Genomic DNA, 5,854 nt, shown 5'->3' with positions numbered 1-5,854 from the left:
GCTGAGCTCAGGGTGGCCTTGCAGGGCCTGAAGGAGCTGCAGGAAAGATGGAGAGAGACAATTGCCAGGGGCTGGAGGGACAGGACACAGGGAATGGCTCCCAATGCCAGAGGGCAAGGCTGGATGGGATCTTGGGAATGAGGAATTGTTCCCTGTGAGGGTGGGCAGGCCCTGGCACAGGGTGCCCAGAGCAGCTGTGGCTGCCCCTGGATCCCTGGCAGTGGCCAAGGCCAGGCTGGACACTGGGGCTGGGAGCAGCCTGGGACAGTGGAAGGTGTCCCTGCCCATGGCAGGGGTGGCACTGGGTGGGCTTCAAGATCCCTTCAAACCCAAACTATTCTGGGATTCCATGATTCTGTGATTTTACTTGTCTTCCAGTGGCCCTTGTTGAATATTGATACCCAGAGGCCACATTTTTTTCCTTTTTGAACAGAAATAAAATCCAATTTTACATGAGACACTGTCTATTTGCATGTCCTGTAGATGTAAGGAGATGCTGTAGATATTTCAATACCCTAAGGACATCTTTATATAATGATTGCTCTTGGGCTGAAGCAATTTAAAAATCCCACTGCATACACTTGATATTTAGTATAATGAATAAGGGCAAATGCAAAAAGATGTGCAATAAATAAGCTAAACACTGGAGAATACCACTTCTAGCCTACATTTAATAGAAGTGCAGTCATCATAGAAAGAATTCATGTTTATAAAGTACAGCTGTGCTTTGTTCTTTTAACAAATCTTTGGGGCAAGTTTGTCTTGAAAGCTGAAGGTCTAAATTCACTTCAATTTTTGCCATCCCATTTAATGCATTTAACTAAATGCTATTTTTAACTATAAAGCTAATAAGAATAACAACAACAGGAGTTTGTCTGAGCATCTCTTTCCAGGATGTTGTAAACAAAGTATGCATGTGAAAGAATTAAACCTCTTCTTCTCCTTTAGCTGCTGTTGGTGTGGTCAAATTCACAGTTCCTCAGCTTTGGATGTTTTACTTGCATTCCACACTTACTGCCCAGCTCTGCCCACTGCTCTTTCAAGATTTCCCCCTCTTTCTGTCTCTCTCTCTGGTAGTCTTGGATTAAGATGGTGAATCCTTTTACAGTCACATTTTGGTTTTTTCTTTCCCACTCCACACAAGTTTTTTGAAGTTTGATTTGCAGCAGCACTGGGCAGCTCAGGGGGCCCATGGGGATGCAGTGGAGCCCTTGTGTGAGCTGGATGTGTAACCTCAATTATCTCAGTGTTGTTTAGGCCCCTAATTCATTGCAGAGCTGCAGTGGATCTGACAGTCTGTCCCATGCTTCTGTAACCCAAACCTTCCATCTTTGCCTTCATCCCAGCAGGGCACAGCCTGCTTGTGTGTTCAAGCGATCTTCCTCCTACGAGAGGATATTAAATGTTCAGCTGCACAGTCAGGATGAGAAATCTCCTTTATGAGCATGGTTGGATAATCTTTGGTCTTTCCATGGGTATAAAACCTAAAATGGAAACTTCAGCTGGTTCCACTGCCAGGCTGTGTCAGGAGAAATCACAGGGTTTTTTTAATAAGATGGTGTGTTCAGCATCATTCTACCACTGACTGAGTTTTAACTGCAATTTTTTGTATCATTTAGAAAGAAAAGAGAATTAAAAAGCAAAATCTTTCTGTGAGCTTTAACAGTGGAAGAAGGAGAGCACATTAGTAAGGAAACAGCACATTGCAAATTAATGTAAAACTTACGGTTTCTCAGTAGTTTCTTGGAATTCTAGTGCTCTGAGTGTATTTGTATCCACAGTTACACTGAGATTTCTTGAAATATTTAATGCAGTACTTTATTCATCATTTATATATTTTTAGACATAATGTAAGCAGAATAGATTTTTCTTGTGACTATGCCACTGCAGGTGAAAATATCAACATTTACAGGGAGGATGATATGAGCTGTGATTTTTTACAGGAATTTAGATATACATATAAAGAAATATTAAAGTCATAAAGTAGAATAAGGAGATTATTGATTTAAATCTGGTTCAATTTTAAAAATATAATCTGCTCTTCAGAATAAAAAGTTCTTTGCAGTATGTCACAGGCAAAACAAATTCTTTTATCTCGTAACCTTCATAATCTTTTTAACTGAAAGAGAGAAGATTTAGATGGGATACAAAGAAGAAATTTTCTAACCTAAGGGTGGGCAGGCCCTGGCACAGAGATGCTGTGGCTGCCCCTGGATCCCTGGCAGTGGCCAAGGCCAGGCTGGACACTGGGGCTGGGAGCAGCCTGGGACAGTGGAAGGTGTCCCTGCAATGGCAGGGGTGGCACTGAGTGGTCTTTGAGGTCCTTTCCAGCCCAAAGCATTATCTGTGGATGATAGCAATTGTTTTAAATGGCCTAATGATATCACAGTTAATTACAATTCTTTGCCTTTTGGTGATGAAAATCCAAAGGAAGCTGATTTATGAAAGTTGTGCTTTTCTGTTGTTGCTCAGTGAGAAAAAAGACACTAAAGAAAACAGAAGTATGTTCCAATGGATAGGATAGTATCCAGTGCATTTATTAAATGTCCCACTATTAATCAGTAAACTCAAAGAGGCTGCTGATTCTTTGTTCGCCTTGTTCACTGCTGAACCAGAGATGATTTTGCTGTAGTTGACATGCAGTGGCCAGGCCAGCCTTCCCTTCCTCTTCTGGCCCTGCTCCAGGAGCTCCTGTCCCTGCTGTGCTGAGGATTTAGAGCAGGACACAGCACCCAGAGGTGCCTCCAGAGCTGGGCACAGGGGCAGGATTACACAGTTCATTCATCAGCTTTCATTGGAGATTTCTCTTCCTACCAGGGTTTATATCATTTTTAACCAACCCTAACATTTTCTATCATTCATTTCTTTTTCACTAATTAGCTGCTATGGAACTGTACTTGCTAAGTAGGAAGGTGTTCACTGCACAGATTTTTAGAGCCCTTTTTATTAAGAGCCACATCTAAAACCTTTGAAATTAATAGGGAGTCATAAAATCATAGGATTATAAAATGGTTTGGGTTGGGTTTGAAGGGACCTTAAAGCCCACCCAGTGCCACCCCTGCCATGGCAGGGACATCTTGCACTGTCCCAGGCTGCTCCCAGCCCCAGTGTCCAGCCTGGCCTTGGGCACTGCCAGGGATCCAGGGGCAGCCACAGCTGCTCTGGGCACCCTGTGCCAGGGCCTGCCCACCCTGCCAGGGAACAATTCCTCATTCCCAATATCCCATCCATCCCTGCCCTCTGGCAGTGGGAGCCATTCCCTGTGTCCTGTCCTTCCAGCCCTTGTCAATTGTCTCTCTCTATCTTTCCTGCAGCTCCTGCAAGCACTGGAAATCCATGATTTTTTCATCAAAGCAAAAATTCTTGTCTTTCTACAGAGGTAAATTGTTTGGAGGAGGATGCACAGATCTGATCAGCCAAGAATCTGGAGTTGTCACTCTTGAGGTTGTTGGTGTTGTATTTGTGCTCAGCTTAGTCATTAATTTATATGGGCAGGAACATTGTGAGGGGATTTAATGAGGTATTTTGTGCTTTCTGCCATGGAAGAGAGCAAGTTTGTTTAGCAGGTGTTTTCTGGGATTTCTGAGGCCAAGCTATGTGCACCACTGATGAGGGAGCCTTTAGAATGCCCTCTCCCACTTCATATGACTGCAAAAATTCATCAAAATTAAGTTACACTTGGAATAAAATAAACTAAATCCATCTAGGAAGCAACTCAAGGTCTGTTATTTTAAATGTGGAATCCCTAAAAATGCTTTTTGATTTAGATTTAAGGAAAAGAGGTTTGAAACTTTTAGTCAGGGTAAATGATCAGTGTATTAAAATTCTCTCTTAAAAGTATTAAAAGTCTCTCTTTTTTCATATATGTCCATTTATCTAAAGCATGAGTATCTGTTGTGCATGACAGTTACATATAAATAGTGACTTCTGAGATTTTAAGCTGCAATAGAGAAGTCAAAACAATCTATTTTAACCATAAAATATGGACTTTGCTTGTACTACTTTAGCATGTACTAAAACATTCTTCAATTAAAGTGCTCTCCCATGACTGGTTCTTTAACAAATCAGAATTTATAATTTTATCAAGACCAGATCAAGGTTCAGTGATTAAAAAGAACATGATGTCAAAAAAGATGATTTCATAACGTCAGAAACAGCCAGGCTTTGTTTATCTGCAATACTGAAATTTGAACACAATTCTGTGTGAATTCAGTATGGATTAATACTCTAAACATAGAGTATTTGGTCACTTACCACCTCTAAGGAGAAATTAAATTAAGACAATGTATCAGACTGGCTTTATGATAAAGGTATATGGGTTTTATGAACCACACAGTTCTTGAATAAGTTCTCTTAGCATTCCTATTCAATATGTTAATTTAATGGAACCACTTGAATCACAAGTGTAGTCTTTCCACAAGTAAGATAATTAAAGAGTTTGAAAACTAGGATTAATAAGTCATTGTAGCAAGTTTAGTTTCAATTAACATTATAAATGCAACTATTTTAGTAAGTAATTGATATCTGATTAGCTTGTTGCTGGGTATAGCTGCTTAGATATTAATGCTTACAAAATCCCTTAAAGACATGTACATAATTTCTCTTTATTTACCTGGCAACTAAGCTTATCTTTTATGTGTGTTTGCTCAGGGCCACAAGTTGGAGCATATGCTGAGATTATTATTTATTAATTAGTCAAAATTGCCAATATGATTCCAAAGTTCATGGGGCAGCACTTCTGCCTTTTTTGATATACTCTGTAATCTCAAGCATTGTGGAGATTTCTTGGCTCTGTGGGTGTCAGTTCACAGAACTGCTCGGTTTGTGTCTGAATCTGAGCAAAGCAGCAGCTTCATTTGGAAAAAAATGAATGAAACTAATTTGTTAGCAGCTTTCTTTTGAAAAATGAATGAAACTAATTTGTAAAAAATACAGGAGTGAGTCTTTTTGATGAAAAAGGTAATAAAAATGCAAGGCATGAAAGCATATTTTGTGCTTAGATCCAGTTAGTTTGTGCTTGAGCAGACAAAATTAAATACTATAAATTCTGCCCAAGAAATGTAAATACTAGGAGTTAAATCTGACTAAAACATTCAGCTAAAAAGGAGAAACTGCCTTTAAATTTAATCTTTTAGATGTGAAATAATTTGCTCTAACTGAAATTATGTTTGGTCACTGATAATATACTTGTCATCATTAAATATATGGAAATATGGAAAAAAGTTACTTTAAAGACTGTCACAATAATGCTTCAGTAACAGAAGAAAAGATTGTTTATTTCGTATATTGGATATGAATGTAAGAATACATTCAGTTAAGGAATACCTGCAGTTAAGGAAAAACCTTAAACTATGGGGAAATGAGTGATTTATCTGATGGGATGATGAGTGAGAATATCAAGTCTCTCTCTTTTGTCAGAGAATTTGCTCTCCTGAGACACCCAGTGCAGTAAACTGGGTGGCAGAGCACGGCCTGAGAGGGCACAGTGCAGAGGTGAGGATCCTGCTGTGCGCACTCATCAGAAATGGAGAACAGGAGCTCCAGCGCTCCTAAGGAAGCTCTGTAGTCCTCCATGGCAAGGAGTTCACACGGAAACTTTGTATCTGACTTTTCATTTGATAGTGTTTCATTTTTCCACTCCTGTCCCTGACTGGCACAAATGGCTCCACACCAGAAGGCTGTAGCCTCCCTTGAGGAAGATGAGGGGACAGTTCATCCCTCTGCAGGAATTCCACTCAGGAGACTGACTCAGAGCGCTTTGGCAGCCCTTTGAAGCCACTGAGGAGTCAGAGCTCCACATCCAGGGAAGGCAGAACATGGAAGGTTGTTGGGAAGAACTTTGAAGCACTTTTAG

This window comes from Passer domesticus, chromosome 12 (genome assembly GCF_036417665.1).
Source record: "Passer domesticus isolate bPasDom1 chromosome 12, bPasDom1.hap1, whole genome shotgun sequence".
Classification (NCBI taxonomy): domain Eukaryota; kingdom Metazoa; phylum Chordata; class Aves; order Passeriformes; family Passeridae; genus Passer; species Passer domesticus.
The sequence above is the reverse complement of the archived record's forward strand: the minus strand, read 5'-3'. Positions refer to the sequence as shown.